Source organism: Staurois parvus, unplaced genomic scaffold (assembly GCF_062004578.1).
Source record: "Staurois parvus isolate SC_StPar_1 unplaced genomic scaffold, SC_StPar_1.0 ptg001847l, whole genome shotgun sequence".
In the NCBI taxonomy this organism is placed as follows: Eukaryota; Metazoa; Chordata; class Amphibia; order Anura; family Ranidae; genus Staurois; species Staurois parvus.
This window is the reverse complement of record NW_028319643.1, coordinates 874,003-894,374: the sequence shown is the minus strand read 5'-3', so window position 1 is coordinate 894,374 and position 20,372 is coordinate 874,003.

Genomic DNA, 20,372 nt, shown 5'->3' with positions numbered 1-20,372 from the left:
GCACATTTCTGTGCGCATACACACGTCTTGTCACTATTCTGCAGAGGTTGCTGTGCGCATGTGCATTTCTATTAGCCAACCGTCTCACAGGAATTCCCTTACAAGGACTTTGAAAAGCTAATTATTGGGAACTGGCAGGAAAAAAAACCAGAAAGACAGCAAAATATAGGCTACCTTAACGACTAGGGGAACGCCCACAGTACATATACTGCAGCAAAGCGGCCCCTGTGCGCAGGATCACGTATATAAACGTGATCCTGCATTTCTGGGTAGGGGAAGTGCGCCCGCCCGCCCCAACCCACGGCGCCGATCGCAGTCCTGATCAGTGTGCTTACAGTGAAGCACCCCGCCCCCTAGTAAAACACTCCCATTACACAGTTAACCCTTTGATTGCCTCTCATTGTTAACCCCTTCCTGCCCAGTGCCATTAGTAGTGTCAGTGCTTTTTTTTTAGCACTGATCACTGTATTGGTGTCACTGGGGATGTCAGTGACCCCAAGTCAGTTCCCCCCAGCGTCAGAATGTCCGCCTCAGTCCCGTCATAAGTCGCTGATTGCCGCTATTATCAGTATCTATACATATCGCAGAATACATTTTGGCCTAAATTTATGATGAAATTAGATTTTTAAATTTTTTACTGGACATGTTTTATAGCAAAAAGTCCAAAATATTGTTGTTTTGTTTTTTTTGTCAAAATTGTCGGGTTTTTTTTATAGCACATAAAATAAAAAACGCACCGGCGATCAAATACCACTGAAAGAAAGCTCAATTCGTGGGAAAAAAAGGACGGACATTTCATTTGGGTGCAGCGCTGCATGACTGCGCAATTGTCAGTTACAGTGCTTTAACGCAAACCGCTTCTGTAACCGCTTCCTGACCGCCCTATAGCAGAAATACTGCTACAGGGTGGCACGGGTGCGCAAAATCATGTATATATACAGTGATTCACACTCCCGCGGTTTTCACGCCCCTCCCAGATAGCATCAGATTGCCCGTCAGTACACCAGTAATCACATTTAACCCCTTGATTGACAGGAACACGCTCATACACAATAAACCTCCATTGCTAGTATAGTGTCTGAATGGATCAATGTCTTTGATCAGAGCAGCACCATACCAGCATTCACATTAGTATAGTGACCGAAAAACGCCCCGGAACCTGCCAGCACCTGCGTTTAGCCCCTATGCTTACCCCTCCCTTCTCCCCCAGCAAGTGCAGTGTCAGTTGGTCACTGTCACTTGATACATTGCACACAAAACCGCAGTGTTCGCAGAATCAGGCCTGATCTCTGTTAGCACTTGCTGGTAAATTTTGATGACTCTCATATGCAGCAGAGTACCAGTACTAGTGCCACACTACCTTTTGTTGAGCTGGCGAGCACCAGCGGCCTAGTACATCCTGGTCTTTCACATACCAGCACTGCAGTATCACTTGGTGACGTGGCGAGTCCCATAAGTGCAGTACAAGCTGGTGCGGTGGCGAGCACAAGTATTGTCCCGCAACCACCAAGAATTCGCACATAGGCCCGTAGAGCCCCTAGTATCCTTCCGGATGTGCTTGCAAATCCCGATTGGCAGCCCACAAATTCTGCAGCACCCGTACTTCCCCTTAAATGCCCCCCACCAGCACAAGTCTCCTACATAGTTCCATCACAAATCCTCCCAGCCAAACCCTCTCCCAGTACAAACACAAATCCTTCTAGTACAAATCCACATCTCCTATCTCCCAACTGTACCGGTGTTGGTGTCCTGTGAACCTGGAAAAGGTTCTGGCACTTGGCTCCGGTAACTTGTCTTGACGGGGGCACCAGAGCGGGCACCTGGGGTACTTGCCTGCACCTCTTACAGGGTGCCAGGGGCCCCAGATGCTGCAATCTCTGATTGGGAGGGGGGTAAGAGGATATGTGTGTGCTGGGGGGTGCTTTGGGAGGGGAGAGGACTTGTACTAGAAGGGGTGGTGGGGGATTTCAAATCTGACTCCCCCAAAGCACAGGTCCACTGCCCTCCCTAAGCACCCCACAGCACATATCCTCTTACCAAAACCCCCCCCATCACCCATCACTCCTCCAGGTATGTATACTTATTAGCTCCCCTTCCCCCCTACTCTGTATACAGCAGTAAACACAGACCTAAGATCATCAGCGTAGCTCTTCCAGTTCAATGTTCCTCCCCGGCTGCTCATGTCTCTACAGGAGAACATCAGAGCCGTGGGGGAGGAGCCAGCGTGAGTTCTGTGAGGGGTGCACTGTGCAGGGTGTCAGCGGGGAGACATGCAGACTGCCACAGAGGGGGAAATCGCCATGTGTGGGACCGCGGGGATGCTGCAAGAGAAGCAGGGCAGGTATCCCGGGTGCCCACACTGGTGTGCCCTGTTAGGCAAGTAACCGGAGCGCAGTGACTGAACTTGTTCCACCAATGGGCTCCGGGCTTCACAGAGAGGGCCTAAGCTGGCTTATGCTGGGGGAAGCCCAGGGCCCCCCACGGTGGTGGAATGCCAGGGCCCTGTCACAAGTTCGACTTTGGTAGTTCCACCGCTGTGCATAGCCTCCCCTCCCACCTTCCATACTATAGACTCTAATCTAATGAATCTCTATGGGCCGCCATCCTCCCTCACTATGGGATCTATCGGGCAGCACAGTAGCTAAATGGTTAGCACTTCCGCCTGGCAGTACTAGGGTCGTTGGTTCGAATCCCAGCCACAGCACCTCCTGCCTGGAGTTTGCATGTTCTCCCTGTGCATGCGTGGGTTTCCTTCGGGTACTCCGGTTTCCTCCCACACTCCAAAGACATGCTGGTAGGTGAATTAGCTCCTATCTAAATTGGTCCTAGTATGTGTATGAATGTGAGTTAGGGACCTTAGATTGTACACCCCTTGAGGGTTAGGGACTGATGTGACAATGTGTAAAGCACTGCGTAAACTGACAGCGCTGTAGAAGTGCCTGAAATAAATAAATACATTTAGAAAGCTTTCTTTGCCTGAATGGCCAACACATTGGTGTATACAATCCCTGTGCTTATTATCTCCATCTAGTGGCTAAAATGCGGTAATTTATCTCAGGAAGGTAATGCTATACCGCACATTGACCAGTAGATGGAGCCGGCGAACCCAAAGGCTTCGTTTTATTAATGTATCTGTGTACGGCTTCCGGGTCTCTAGCACAGACCCCGCCCACCACGTAATCGACACACACGAAGCACGCACATAGCGTCCCCGTCGCCTAGCAACCGCGCCGCTCCGTCATTCTGCGAGTGATCGCCGAGGAGATAAGACGTGCAGTTGTAGTGTCCTGCACTGCAGTGGAATACGTATGGGAGGCGGCCTCAGGGAGGACCGCCCATGGCTTAGCAGCTAGGATATTGTAGCCGTTCATCTCCGGGAGCCGCACAGCCTCACATTTCCTATGGACATTACTATGGACTCTAATCTAATGAATCTCTATGGGCCGCCATCCTCCCTCACTATGGGATCTATTTAGAAAGCTTTCTTTGCCTGAATGGCCAACACATTGGTGTATACAATCCCTGTGCTTATTATCTCCATCTAGTGGCCAGAATGCGGTAATTTATCTCAGGAAGGTATTTCAGAATGCTATACCGGACATTGACCAGTAGATGGAGCCGGCGAACCGGGATTCGTTCTACAAATGTGTCTGCGTAGGACTACCTGGTCAATAGCAGAGCCCGCCCACAACGTACACGTCACTCAAGGCACGCACATAGCGTCCCCGTCGCCTAGCAACCGCGCCGCCCCGTCATTCTGGGAGTGTTCTCCGAGGAGATAAGACGTGGGGTTGTAGTGTCCGGCACCGCAGTGGAATACGTATGGGAGGCGGCCTCAGGGAGGGCCGCCCATGGCTCAGCAGCTAGGATATTGTAGCCGTTCATCTCCGGGAGCCGCACAGCCTCACATTTCCTCATTATAACACAGCTCTTCCCCGGGTAGGAGAATGTGCAGCTCATGACATTCCGGATCGCTGCAGCTGCAGTGCCGATCATCCGGAACACACGGGGGGGAGGATTTCATGGGCGGCGGAAGATCGGGCCGTGCGGTGACAGCGACATGTCATCTCTATGATCGGGAGGGGGGTGTGGAGCGGATACAGAATTTCTCAGAAGCGGAGCGCCTGCGCAGACCGAACCATTCAATTGCCTCTCATCTGCCATCAACTACTTGTAATACATAAAGCACTGATTCACTTACGAGGGGGAGGAGGGGATAGAACAGACACACCCCAACTACCGCTTCTTCACTTTCCACAGACAGGCCTCACCCCCCCCCAATTACCGACACACCCCCTTCAAGGGATACCGATCTTCAAGAAATGTGTGTATAGGAGGCGGAGTCTGACTTGGAGAACACACGTGATGTCATGAGGGAGGTGGAGCTTCGGCTTAATGATTGAGGGGGCGGAGCAGCCTGTACCGCCTCCTCCGTCCTCATCTGCCAATGGGCACGCAGTGTTTTTCCCAGTAGAAATGAAGGCGACGTGGAGGATGTAGAAGTGTCTGTACAGTGCATGGCATGTGTCCCCCTGTCCTGTGACAACAACCTTTGCAGTATAGGTGTCAGCTTCCAGTGGCCATGTTGTAAGGACAGGACTATGGGTGACATTACAATGACTTGTTAGGCTTGGTCCACACTAGGCAAACACTGAAGAGTGATCTGTAGTGGATCGCTTTTCAGAGTGCGGATAAGTGGCTGCTGTCAGGTGTTCAGGAGGCTGCCCTGTCACCCCCTGGAGGCCGCCTGTTTTTTTCTGCCTCACCAGCTAGTCTGTACCAGGCCTCATGATTTCTAATGGCTTTTCTGATAGGACAGTGTGGAGGGAGAAGAGAACTGATTTGGCCCCATCCACTGACAAGTAGAAAGTGTGTGTGTGTGGGAGGCCCAGAGCATTGCTGGCTGCCCTTCACATGGCTATGACAAAGTATGTGAGATTGATCGCCATCAGGAGGACATCTGCAGCGTCGGTGTGGTGAGAGACCTTTGGCCACCATGTCACAGGCATTTGCTGCCACCAGTAGAGTTCTGCGTAAAGAAGACTCCATATACTAGGCTGCATGTGACATACTCCTGACCACCGCAATGTTTATGCTTTATGTACAACAGATGCTGGTTGCTCAGTGGTCACTGTTAATGAAGTTCTTCATCAAGGTAGGCTGTGTGCAGAAAAGCATATGTAAGAGTAGAGTTTCATATTTGACAAATCAGTGCGCTGAGATTTGTATGTGTCTGCTAGTCTCCCACTTGTGTTTTGGGGATACAAGCAGGGGCGGACTAACAACTCATGGGGCCCCCGGGCAATAGGGAATCATGGGGCCCCTGTGTCCTTGCCCAAACTCAAAAAAGCCTATGAAAAAGGTACTGAGGCATCTCATGGGGCCCCCTACTGACCCCGGGCTCTCGGGCAGTGCCCAAGTTTCCAAATAGTCAGTCCGCTCCTGGATACAAGAACTGTGACATGTGTTACCGTGTACACAGTGAGTAGAGTCATTGTTAATCCCCTCCCACTGTTAGTACAACATTGCCACACCCATTATATGCACAGACATTTTTAAAACACAAATGTATAGGTACTAAATACAATTACATTACAATTACATTAATTTTAGAACACACAAACACAATAGAATACCCAATTGTTTGGTAAAATATAGAAGGTGATGAAAAGTCAAGTAAATAGATACCAAACATGTCAACATTAAAAATTGTCCATGTTTCTGAAATGGCGACAAACTACGGACCCTAAATTTGTCCACAGGCAACACTTGACAAGCCTTTACAGATTACCAGTTTAGAGTCAGAGAGGATGGCCCTAGAATTATTGTTCTCACTCTGATGTGATACCTCACATGTGTGGTGCAATCACTGTTTACATATACATGCGGGGCCTTCATGCGCATTTGCACATAAGCACAATTTTTTAAATATTTATTTTATTTAATGTATTTTTTTACTTTTTTTTTTAAATTAAACTTTATTGCTATCACAAGGAAAGGACTACATCCCTTGTGATAGCTTGGGCAGTGACAGGTGCTATTTGTGGAGAAATCTGGCATCTATTAGACCTTTTCGCCCAGGAATGGTGGTGGGAGGAGGTGCTCCCTTTCAAGCCCTTTCGGATCACTTTTATCGTAAAAAATGACACCGGGATCATGGCTGCAGCCATGATCCTGGTATAGCTAATTCCAGTCCAAGACATGTAAATATATATACTGTGGATGGGAAACAATTAAGAATAATAGCCAGCCAGAGCAATATGCAGCTTGTGTTTTTGCATAGCCTATCATGGCACAGAGGACACACACATGACCATAACAAACACAGGCTAAAAACTCCATCTACATGTGACTGACCACTAATAAATAGCCTTATAACTTATTATTTCTTTTTAACCTCATTCACCATTTCTGGGTGGACGTCATATGACATCCTTCCGGAATGTGCCTCACAGCCCAGCGAGATCTGTCACCTGCTGTGTCCACTGGACACAGCAGGTGACTGATCAGTGTACTGGGCGCTGCATGATAGTTGTACACAATGGATGGCGTTCATTCATGCCATCCATTGTGTACTATCGTGTTGATCTCTGTGAGTTACCACATGGTATGGACAGGGATAATCACAGCCCATCTGTACCCTGTGATTCGCTGTGGTCAATCACAGCTAACCATATTTGTACGCCCCTTGAGGGTTAGGCACTGATGTGAATGTACAATATATATGTAAAGCAATGCGTAAATTGAAGGCACTATATAAGTACCTGGAATAAATAAAATAAACCATAATAGCAAACACTGAATTAATCAATTTAAAAAAATTCCCCAGAGCAGTACAATGCAACTTTGGTTAAAAAAAAAAAAAATATATATATATATATATATATATATTTTTTTTTTTACATATTGTCACCAGTCAGTGTCTCTGATCACCAGTTATATGATGACGCTGTACTGGATTAGTGACAGTGTGAAAAAAAAAATGAAAAAAAAGAAAAAACAACTGAAAAAAACTCACCTTGCCATTTACTAAATAATCAATCAAAAGCTCCTAAATTACCACCTAACCACAAAACACTACTTCCTCCCTAGAAAGTATATAATCTATTTGGTACTTTTTGTGATACACTTCCAAATACACCCAAATTATCTCCAAAAATTCACATAATCAAATAAAACCCACATAATCAAATAAAGTGATGATCATATCTAAATATTAAATAACATTAAGCCACCAAAAAAATATATATATAATTAAAATAAAAATATACAAAAATAATCAAAAATAAAATAAAATGTCCAAGTCCCAAAGAAATTCCTTTATACGTCCAGTGAAGCAAAACGATTCCAAAACTCCTTGATATCCTCAAAGAAAAGAGAAATTCATAGTGTAATACCCTAAAATATGAGTATATGTACACTTCACTCTGTGCAAAACTCAAATCACATCAAAAACAGTGAAAAACCAATAAAATAAAAATATATAAATAAACGTGAGAAATCGTGATCACTCCAACCACAAGTGAAAAGTGATACTAGGTACCAGTACCCTTAGTACTCCAGCCAAAAATTGATGCTAAATACCATTACCCTCTTTCAATATATTCAGGCATACACTGATATAAAGGAAAGGTATTTCTCCATCCTTCTTATCCCGGGGTGTTCCTCATATAGACAAAGAAAGGCTCTTTCAGGCAGATTCAATAAAAGGAACAAATTTTTAATCCACACTTACATATAAAAAAGAGATGTCCAGCTCCCAGCATTGAACATTGCAATCTCAGGTTGAAAACCAATTGTTTCCAACCGACAAAATGGCCGCGGCGACACTTCCGGTTAGCTTGCGTGCGTGATGACGTCACTCCGCTAACGCGTTTCGTCACTTCCGGACTTCGTTTGTGGATTGTAGGCAGAAGAAAACCGGCAGGAACAGTTTATGGTGTGCAGAGCTGGTATAGTAGACAGCCAGACAGGCACTGGAGCAGAACAGGAAGCTGGGATCGGAGACAGGAGCAAGATCATCAACGGGGGGGGGGGGGCACCAAGGCACCAAATTATAAGCAAACCAAAGTCAGGAACGAGCAACAAGGCAGGAGTGGAATCCGAAGTCAGGTCAGGAACAAGAGGATCATACAAGAATGCAGCAGGATACAGGGTAACAGCTGAAGTCCAGTCAGCATTAAGCACAGGCAGAAGCATCCTTTAAATAGTCCATCTGGCGCCAATTCAATGTGCGCATGCTTGTACGCGATCGCACATTTCTGTGCGCATACACACGTCTTGTCACTATTCTGCAGAGATTGCTGTGCGCATGTGCATTTCTATTAGCCAACCGTCTCACAGGAATTCCCTGACAGGGACTTTGAAAAACTAATTATCGGGAACTGGCAGGAAAAAAAACCAGAAAGACAGCAAAATATAGGCTACCTTAACGACTAGGGGAACGCCCACAGTACATATACTGCAGCAAAGCGGCCCCTGTGCGCAGGATCACGTATATAAACGTGATCCTGCATTTCTGGGTAGGGGGCGTGCGCCCGCCCTACCCGCGGCGCCAATCTCAGTCCTGATCAGTGTGCTTACAGTGAAGCAACCCGCCCCCTAGTAAAACACTCCCATTACACAGTTAACCCTTTGATTGCCTCTCATTGTTAACCCCTTTCTGCCCAGTGCCATTAGTAGTGTCAGTGCTTTTTTTTTAGCACTGATCACTGTATTGGTGTCAGTGACCCCAAGTCAGTTCCCCCCAGCGTCAGAATGTCCGCCTCAGTCCCGCCATAAGTCGCTGATCGCCGCTATTATCAGTATCTATACATATCGCAGAATACATTTTGGCCTAAATTTATGATGAAATTAGATTTTTAAATTTTTTACTGGACATGTTTTATAGCAAAAAGTCCAAAATATTGTTGTTTTGTTTTTTTTGTCAAAATTGTTGGTCTTTTTTTTTATAGCACATAAAATAAAAAACGCACCGTCGATCAAATACCACTGAAAGAAAGCTCAATTCGTGGGAAAAAAAGGACGGACATTTCATTTGGGTGCAGCGCTGCATGACTGCACAATTGTCAGTTACAGTGCCTTAACGCAAACCGCTTCTGTAACCGCTTCCTGACTGCCCTATAGCAGAAATACTGCTACAGGGTGGCACGGGTGCACAAAATCATGTATATATACGTGACTCACACTCCCGCGGTTTTCACGCCCCTCCCAGATAGCATCAGATTGCCCGTCAGTACTCCAGTAATCACATTTAACCCCTTGATTGACAGGAACACGTTCATACACAATAAACCTCCATTGCTAGTATAGTGTCTGAATGGATCAATGTCTTTGATCAGAGCAGCACTATACCAGCATTCACATTAGTATAGTGACCGAAAAACGCCCCGGAACCTGCCAGCACCTGCGTTTAGCCCCTATGCTTACCCCTCCCCTCTCCCCCAGCAAGTGCAGTGTCAGTTGGTCACTGTCACTTGATACATTGCACACAAAACCGCAGTGTTCGCAGAATCAGGCCTGATCTGTTAGCACTTGCTGGTAAATTTTGATGACTCTCATATGCAGCAGAGTACCAGTACTAGTGCCACACTACCTTTTGTTGAACTGGCGAGCACCAGCGGCCTAGTACATCCTGGTCTTTCACATACCAGCACTGCAGTATCACTTGGGGACGTGGCGAGTCCCATAAGTGCAGTACAATCTGGTGCGGTGGCGAGCACAAGTATTGTCCCGCAACCACCAAGAATTCGCACATAGGCCCGTAGAGCCCCTAGTATCCTTCCGGATGTGCTTGCAAATCCCGATTGGCAGCCCAGAAATTCTGCAGCACCCGTACTTCCCCTTAAATGCCCCCCACCAGCACAAGTCTCCTACATAGTTCCATCACAAATCCTCCCAGCCAAACCCTCTCCCAGTACAAACACAAATCCTTCTAATACAAATCCACATCTCCTATCTCCCAACTGTACCGGTGTTGGTGTCCTGTGAACCTGGAAAAGGTTCTGGCACTTGGCTCCAGTAACTTGTCTTGACAGGGGGGCACCAGAGCGGGCACCTGGGGTACTTGTCTGCACCTCTTACAGGGTGCCAGGGGCCCCAGATGCTGCAATTGCCCCCTCTGTGCCAATCTCTGATTGGGAGGGGGGTAAGAGGATATGTGTGTGCTGGGGGGGTGCTTTGGGAGGGGAGAGGACTTGTACTAGAAGGGGTGGTGGGGGATTTCAAATCTGACTCCCCCAAAGCACAGGTCCACTGCCCTCCCTAAGCACCCCACAGCACATATCCTCTTACCAAACCCCCCCCCATCACCCATCACTCCTCCAGGTATGTATACTTATTAGCTCCCCTTCCCCCCTACTCTGTATACAGCAGTAAACACAGACCTAAGATCATCAGCGCAGCTCTTCCAGTTCAATGTTCCTCCCCGGCTCCTCATGTCTGTACAGGAGAACATCAGAGCCGAGGAGGAGGAGCCAGCGTGAGTTCTGTGAGGGGTGCACTGTGCAGGGTGTCGGCGGGGAGACATGCAGACTGCCACAGAGGGGGAAATCGCCATGTGTGGGACCGCGGGGACGCTGCAAGAGAAGCAGGGCAGGTATCCCGGGTGCCCACACTGGTGTGCCCTGTTAGGCAAGTAACCGGAGCGCAGTGACTGAACTTGTTCCACCAATGGGCTCCGGGCTTCACAGAGAGGGCCTAAGCTGGCTTATGCTGGGGGAAGCCCAGGGCCCCCCACGGTGGTGGAATGCCAGGGCCCTGTCACAAGTTCGACCCTGGTAGTTCCACCGCTGTGCATAGCCTCCCCTCCCACCTTCCATACTATGGACTCTAATCTAATGAATCTCTATGGGCCGCCATCCTTCCTCACTATGGGATCTATCGGGCAGCACAGTAGCTAAATGGTTAGCACTTCCGCCTGGCAGTACTAGGGTCGTTGGTTCGACTCCCAGCCACAGCACCTCCTGCCTGGAGTTTGCATGTTCTCCCTGTGCATGCGTGGGTTTCCTTCGGGTACTCCGGTTTCCTCCCACACTCCAAAGACATGCTGGTAGGTGAATTAGCTCCTATCTAAATTGGTCCTAGTATGTATATGAATGTGAGTTAGGGACCTTAGATTGTACACCCCTTGAGGGTTAGGGACTGATGTGACAATATATATATGTAAAGCACTGCATAAACTGACAGCGCTGTAGAAGTACCTGAAATAAATAAATACATTTAGAAAGCTTTCTTTGCCTGAATGGCCAACACATTGGTGTATACAATCCCTGTGCTTATTATCTCCATCTAGTGGCCAAAATGCGGTAATTTATCTCAGGAAGGTATTTCAGAATGCTATACCGCACATTGACCAGTAGATGGAGCCGGCGAACCCAAAGGATTCGTTTTAGTAATGTATCTGTGTACGGCTTCCAGGTCTCCAGCACAGACCCCGCCCACCACGTACACGACACTTACGAACACGCACATAGCGTCCCCGTCGCCTAGCAACCGCGCCGCTCCTTCATTCTGCGAATGATCCCCGAGGAGATAAGACGTGCAGTTGTAGTGTCCTGCACTGCAGTGGAATACGTATGGGAGGCGGCCTCAGGGAGGGCCGCCCATGGCTCTTCAGCTAGGATATTGTAGCCATTCATCTCCGGGAGCCGCACAGCCTCACATTTCCTATGGACATTACTATGGACTCTAATCCAATGAATCTGTATGGGCCGCCATCCTCCCTCACTATGGGATCTATTTAGGAAGCTTTCTTTGCCTGAATGGCCAACACATTGGTGTATACAATCCCTGTGCTTATTATCTCCATCTAGTGGCCAAAATGCGGTAATTTATCTCAGGAAGGTATTTCAGCACATTGACCAGTAGATGGAGCCGGCGAACCCAAAGGATTCGTTTTAGTAATGTATCTGTGTACGGCTTCCGGACTCCAGCACAGACCCCGCCCACCACGTCAACGACACACAAGGCACGCACATAGCGTTCCTGTCGCCTAGCAACCGCGCCGAGTCACAACGTCCCTCACAAGGCACGTACATAGCGTCCCCGTCGCCTAGCAACCGCGCCGCCCCGTCATTCTTGGAGTGTTCTCCGAGGAGATAAGCCGTGCAGTTGTAGTGTCCTGCACTGCAGTGGAATACGTATGGGAGGCGGCCTCAGGGAGGGCCGCCCATGGCTCTGCAGCTAGGATATTGTAGCCGTTCATCTCCGGGAGCCGGACCGAACCATTCAATTGCCGCTCATCTGCCATCAACTACTTGTAATACATAAAGCACTGATTCACTTACGAGGGGGAGGAGGGGATAGAACAGACACACCCCAACTACCGCCCCCTCACTTTCCACAGACAGGCCTCACCCCCCCCCTGATAACCGACACACACCCTTCAAGGGATACCGATCTTCATGAAATGTTTATAGTAAGCGGAGTCTGACTTGGAGATCACACGTGATGTCATGAGGGAGGTGGAGCTTCGGCTTAATGATTGAGGGGGCGGAGCAGCCTGTACCGCCTCCTCCGTCCTCATCTGCCAATGGGCACGCAGTGTTTTTCCCAGTAGAAATGAAGGCGACGTGGAGGATGTAGAAGTGTCTGTACAGTGCATGGCCTGTGTCCCCCTGTCCTGTGACAACAACCTTTGCTGTATAGGTGTCAGCTTCCAGTGGCCATGTTGTAAGGACAGGACTATGGGTGACATTACAATGACTTGTTAGGCTTGGTCCACACTAGGCAAACACTGAAGAGTGATCTGTAGTGGATCGCTTTTCAGAGTGCGGATTAGTGGCTGCTGTCATGCGTTCAGGAGGCTGTCCTGTCACCCCCTGTCGGCCGCCTGTTTTTTTCTGCCTCACCAGCTAGTCTGTACCAGGCCTCATGATTTCTTATGGTGGCTTTTCTGATAGGACAGTGTGGAGGGAGAGGAGAACTGATTTGGCCCCATCCACTGTCAAGTGGGGGGGGGGAGCAGTTAGAGAAAGTGGAGGGAGAGAATGCTGACGGGAGCCCACAGAGAGCCTCGATAGCTCTGAGGAAAGGGATTCCTACCCGAAAGGCGTCAGTAGGCCGACCGCACCATCAGTCGGCCATTTCTATGGCCTTATAGGCTTTATACATGTGCTATGTTTGTGAATATATTTTTTGTCTTTTTATACTTTACAATAAACCCTGGATAATGCACTACTGTAGGCGTCTGCACCATCTGTTTGCTTTCTTCCTTGTACAAGCCTGGGTGATACATAAGGAATGTGCCGGGGGATGGGGGGGATCTGTTCAGGGAAAACACAAAGCACTGGAAGGAGCAGCAGAACCTGGGGACAGCCATTCACAGGAAGCCTTGCATTTTATCAACCAATACAAGACTTTCTCTGATTGACTGAGGCAGGCCGATAATGTCATGATCTCCTCCTCAGCCAGTCAGAGGAAGCCTTGTATCCGTTGATAAAACTCAAGACTTCTGTGAATGGTTGAGCAACGCTCAGCCTGGCTACAAGAACATGGCACTGTATACTTGATGTAGCGTAGGTTGCATACAGTTTCTACAACGCTAACAGCGCTCACATCTTTTAGTAAAGAAAACCGTTCATTTGGACCAGCTTGGCTCAGAGGGACTATTGAAAGTCACTGTAATATGGAGTTAGGCCCTCAGCCCTCCACTGTGCTATAGGGATAGTGTGGCCTGCTCTTCCCTTCTCCATCCAGCCTACAGGATTGGCCATCAGGGGAGGGACTGCAAAGCACGTGAATGCCATGTATGAGAGGGAGGCCCAGAGCATTGCTGGCTACCCTTCACATGGCTATGACAAAGTATGTGAGATTGATCGCCATCAGGAGGACATCTGCAGCGTCGGTGTGGTGAGAGACCTTTGGCCACCATGTCACAGGCATTTGCTGCCACCAGTAGAGTTCTGCGTAAAGAAGACTCCATATACTAGGCTGCATGTGACATACTCCTGACCACCGCAATGTTTATGCTTTATGTACAACAGATGCTGGTTGCTCAGTGGTCACTGTTAATGAAGTTCTTCATCAAGGTAGGCTGTGTGCAGAAAAGCATATGTAAGAGTAGAGTTTCATATTTGACAAATCAGTGCGCTGAGATTTGTATGTGTCTGCTAGTCTCCCACTTGTATTTTTGGGATACAAGCAGGGGCGGACTGACAACTCATGGGGCCCCCGGGCAATAGGGAATCATGGGGCCCCTGTGTCCTTGCCCAAACTCAAAAAAGCCTATGAAAAAGGTAACGGGCATCTCACGGGGCCCCCTACTGACCCCAGGCCCTCGGGCAGTGCCCAAGTTTCTAAATGGTCAGTCCGCCCCTGGATACAAGAACTGTGACATGTGTTACCGTGTACACAGTGAGTAGGGTCATTGTTAATCCCCTCCCACTGTTAGTACAACATTGCCACACCCATTATATGCACAGACATTTTTAAAACACAAATTTATAGGTACTAAATACAATTACATTAATTTTAGAACACACAAACACAATAGAATACCCAATTGTTTGGTAAAATATAGAAGGTGATGAAAAGTCAAGTAAATAGATACCAAATATGTCAACATTAAAAATTGCACAATTTTTTAAATATTTATTTTATTTAAATGTATTTTTTTTAAATTAAACTTTATTGCTATCACAAGGAATGGACTACATCCCTTGTGATAGCTTGGGCAGTGACAGGTGCTATTTATGGAGAAATCTGGCATCTATTAGACCTTTTCGCCCAGGAATGGTGGTGGGAGGAGGTGCTCCCTTTCAAACCCTTTCGGATCACTTTTATCGTAAAAAAATGACACCGGGATCATGGCTGCAGCCATGATCCTGGTATAGCTGATTCCAGTCCAAGACATGTAAATATATATACTGTGGATGGGAAACAATTAAGAATAATAGCCAGCCAGAGCAATATGCAGCTTGTGTTTTTGCATAGCCTATCATGGCACAGAGGACACACACACGACCATAACAAACACAGGCTAAAAACTCCATCTACATGTGACTGACCACTAATAAATAGCCTTATAACTTATTATTTCTTTTTAACCTCATTCACCATTTCTGGGTGGACGTCATATGACATCCTTCCGGAATGTGCCTCACAGCCCGGCGAGATCTGTCACCTGCTGTGTCCACTGGACACAGCAGATGACTGATCAGTGTACCGGCCGCTGCATGATAGTTGTACACAATGGATGGCGTTCATTCATGCCATCCATTGTGTACTACCGTGTTGATCTCTGTGAGTTACCACATGGTACGGACAGGGACAATCACAGCCCATCTGTACCCTGTGATTCGTTGTGGTCAATCACAGCTAACCATATTTGTACGCCCTTTGAGGGTTAGGCACTGATGTGAATGTACAATATATATGTAAAGCAATGCGTAAATTGATGGCACTATATAAGTACCTGGAATAAATAAAATAAAACATAATAGCAAACACTGAATTAATCAATTAAAAAAAATTCCCCAGAGCAGTACAATGCAACTTTGGTTAAAAAAAAAAATATATATATATACCGTATTTTTCGCTCCATAAGATGCACTTTTTTCCCCCCAAAAAAGGGGGGAAAATGCAGCGAATATAAAGCGGCCGGTCCGGTATTTCTGCCGCCACCATGTCAGAATACCGGGCCGGCCGCTCAGCTGTTCTCTCCTACAGGGCCTTACCTGTTCCTCGCTCCAGCGCTGCACAGTCTTCCCGTGCTGGCTTCTGTGACAGCCGGGTGCCCACTGCGCATGCGCTGCGCTTTGTGAATGGTCCAGTGTTTTCAGGGACACATGACAGGTCCCAGAAGGCGCCGGGCCATTCACAAAGCGCAGCGCTTCTCGCGCATGCGCAGTGGGCACCCGGCTGTCACAGAAGCCGGCGCGGGAAGAAGAGGGAAAGACACCTCCGCGGAAGTGGGAGCGGGTACCTGTCAAATTCAGGTAACCGCTCCCCCTCCCTCCCCAAAGGTCAGCAGCCTCTGGTCTTTCCCTGCACTGTCTGCAGCCTCTGGTCTTTCCCTGCACTGTCTGCAGCCTCTGGTCTTTCCCTGCACTGTCTGCAGTCTCTGGTCTTTCCCTGCACTCTCTGCAGTCTCTGGTCATTCCCTGCACTGTCTGCAGTCTCTGGTCATCCCCTGCACTGTCTGCAGTCTCTGGTCATCTGTACTGTGTCCCTGGTATTTTCCCTGTACTATGTCCGCAGTCTCTGGTCATCTCCTGTACTGTCCGCAGTCTCTGGTCATCTCCTGTACTGTGTCCACAGTCTCTGGTCATCTCCTATACTGTGTCCGCAGTCTCTGGTCATCTCCTGTACTGTGTCCGCAGTCTCTGGTCATCTCCTGTACTGTGTCCGCAGTCTCTGGTCATCTCCTGTACTGTGTCCGCAGTCTCTGGTCATCATCTCCTGTACTATGTCCGCAGTCTCTGGTCATCTCCTGTACTATGTCCGCAGTCTCTGGTCATCTCCTGTACTTTGTCCGCAGTCTCTGGTCATCTCCTGTAATATGTCTGCAGTCCATTGGTTCAGAATATTTTTTTTTCTTGTTTTTCGCCTCTAAAACCTAGGTGCGTCTTATGGAGCGAAAAATACGGTATATATATATATATATATATATAAATAATACATTAAAATATATATATTTTTTTACATATTGTCACCAGTCAGTGTCTCTGATCAGCAGTTATATGATGACGCTGTACTGCATTAGTGACAGTGTGAAAAAAAAAATGAAAAAAAAAAAACAACTGAAAAAAACTCACCTTGCCATTTACTAAATACCTTGGACTGTCTACGTTCCGAAAAGCGGTCATTTGGGATGAGATGTTAGTAAATCAGAAAGAAATGAGATGTCAGTACATCAGAATTGATTGTTTTTCAGATATAGATATATACCATAGTTTGTGGATGCTAGAACTTTCCTACAGACTAAATAATAAACACTGATTTGGGTTATTTTCACTAAAGAAATGTGGTGGAATACAGTTTAACCTAAATCTATGAAGAAAGATTACTTATTTGTAAAATATTACAAAATACTAAAGGCTATTTTTTACCTTAATGCATTCTCTGCATTAATGTAAAAAAATCTTCAAAATATTCCGCTGCCCTCCAGCCCCCTAAATACTTACGTGAGCCCAATCTCCATCCAGTGTTGTGCCCGAGAGTAGCAGCGCTGCTCTATCCCTTTCTCCTCACAGGCTCAGAGGCAACAGAGGGAGCCATAGGTTCCTGCTGCTGTCAATCAAGTCCAGTGAGGAGGCAGCGGGGTGGGATTAAGCTGCGCTCTGTGTATCAATAGATGCACACAGCACAGGTCAAAATCGAGCCCGCACAAGTGACCCCATAGCAAGAGTGGATGGAATTATTGTATGCAAATTCCACCAATGAAAGGAGAGATATCCAGTCATCCTGTGAGTAAGATGAAAAACATCGTAAATATTGTTCAAGGGTCTGTTTTGTCCTGTCAGTTTGCCCATTCGTTTGTGGATTGTAGGCAGAAGAAAACCGGCAGGAAGAGTCTATGGTATACAGAGCTGGTATATTAGACAGGCACTGGAGCAGTACAGGAAGCTGGAATCGGAGACAGGAGCAAGGTCATCAACGGGCGGGCAGCGAGGTACCAAATTATAAGCAAACCAAAGTCAGGAACGAGCAACAAGGCAGGAGTGGAATCCGAAGTCAGGTCAAGAACAAGTCGGGTCAGCAACAAGAGGATCATACAAGAATGCAGCAGGATACAGGGTAACAGCTGAAGACCAGTCAGCATTAAGCACAGGCAGAAGCATCCTTTAAATAGTCCATCTGGCGCCAATTCAATGTGCGCATGCGCGATCGCACATTTCTGTGCGCATACACACGTCTTGTCACTATTCTGCAGAGATTGCTGTGCGCATGTGCATTTCTATTAGCCAACCGTCTCACAGGAATTCCCTTACAAGGACTTTTAAAAACTAATTGGCGGGAACTGGCAGGAAAAAAACCCAGAAAAACAGCAAATATAGGCTACCTTAACGACTAGGGGAACGCCCACAGTACATATACTGCAGCAAAGCGGCCCCTGTGCGCAGGATCACGTATATAAACGTGATCCTGCAGTTCTGGGTAGGGGACGTGCGCCCGCCCGCCCCAACCCGCGGCGCCAATCGCAGTCCTGATCAGTGTGCTTACAGTGAAGCAACCCGCCCCCTAGTAAAACACTCCCATTACACAGTTAACCCTATGATTGCCTCTCATTGTTAACCCCTTCCTGCCCAGTGCCATTAGTAGTGTCCGTGCTTTTTTTTTTAGCACTGATCATTGTATTGGTGTCACTGGGGATGTCAGTGACCCCAAGTCAGTTCCCCCCAGCGTCAGAATGTCCGCCTCAGTCCCGCCATAAGTCGCTGATCGCCGCTATTATCAGTATCTGTACATATCGCAGAATACATTTTGGCCTAAATTTATGATGAAATTAGATTTTTAAATTTTTTACTGGACATGTTTTATAGCAAAAAGTCCAAAATATTGTTTTGGGTTTTTTTTTGTCAAAACTGTCGATCTTTTTTTTTTATAGCACAAAAAATAAAACACGCACAGGCGATCAAATACCAGTACGAGTTCTGCGTAAAGAAGACTCCATATACTAGGCTGCATTTGACATACTCCTGACCACCGCAATGTTTATGTTTTATGTACAACAGATGCTGGTTGCTCAGTGGTCACTGTTAATGAAGTTCTTCATCAAGGTAGGCTGTGTGCAGAAAAGCATATGTAAGAGTAGAGTTTCATATTTGACAAATCAGTGTGCTGAGATTTGTATGTGTCTGCTAGTCTCCCACTTGTATTTTTGGGATACAAGCAGGGGCAGACTGACAACTCATGGGGCCCCCGGGCAATAGGGAATCATGGGGCCCCTGTGTCCTTGCCCAAACTCAAAAAAGCCTATGAAAAAGGTACCAGGGGCATCTCACGGGGCCCCCTACTGACCTCGGGCAGTGCCCAAGTTTCCAAATGGACTTCGAATGGTTATACCAGGGTGATGCCTGCAGCTGCAGGCATCATCCTGGTATCATTTCTTTCAGCCGGCACTGGGCTTTCATGTAAAAGCATTCCTAGTGGCTAATTAGCTGCAGGATTGCTTTTACAAGCAGCGGGAGAAAATGCCCCCCCCCCTCCCTGAGATTGCATTAAAAGTGATAAAAAAAGAAATTAAAGGGACAGTGTAAAAATTATTATATAAATCAGAAAATAAAAAAAAAAAAAAGTATCCTCGCCCATCCGCGCACGCGCACACCTGCGGGTTGAGCGTTGACCCTGTGCCAGTATGGAAACAGCGATTGCACCATGCATGTGAGGTATCGCCACGAACGTCAGATCAAGGGCAGTAATTATAGCTCTAGACCTCCTCTGTAAATCTAAAATGGTAGCTTGTAAAGGCTTTTAAAGCGTTGCCTATAGATATTAAAAATGTATGCAGTTTGTCGCCATTGCACAGGGCATGCACAATTTTAAAGCATGTCATGTTTGGTATCTAGTTAGTCAGCATAGCATCATCTTTTATATCCTACCAAATAATTGGCCAATGTATTGTGTTTTTGTGCATTAAAATTAAAAAAAGTGTATATTTTTCAAAAAAATTGCGTTTTAAAAATCGCTATGTAAGTAATATGTGAGATAAGAAATTGCAGCACCCACCATTTTATTTACTATGGTGTCTGATCTAAAAAAATATATAATGTTTGGGGGTTCACTTTAATTTCCTAGCAAAAATACAGATTTTTTTTAATGTGAACAAAAAGTGTCAGAAAAGGCTTGGTCTTCAGGTGGTTAGAAGAGTGAATGATGTGTGGCATAAACTTCTAATGCTGGGCATAAAATGCCCCCACCCCCCAAAATGACCCCTTTTTGGAAAGTAGACACCCCAAACTATTTGCTGAGAGGCATGTTGAATCAATAGAATAATTTATTTTTTTACCACAAGTTTTTTGAAAATGACAAAAAAAAATAAAAGTACACGAAATTGTCATTTCAATAATTTATTGCTCACACAAGCCATATGTATATGTGGAATTACCGTATTTTTCGCCATATAAGACGCACCTGACCATAAAACGCACCTAGGTTTTAGAGGCAGAAAACAGGAAAAAAAAAATTCTGAACTAATGGACTGCAGACACAGTACAGGAGATGACCAGAGACTGCGGACAGCACAGCGATGACCAGAGACTGCGGACAGCACAGGAGATGACCAGAGACTGCGGACACAGTACAGGAGATGACCAGAGACTGCGGACACAGTACAGGAGATGACCAGAGACTGCGGACACAGTACAGGAGATGACCAGAGACTGCGGACACAGTACAGGAGACGACCAGAGACTGCGGACACAGTACAG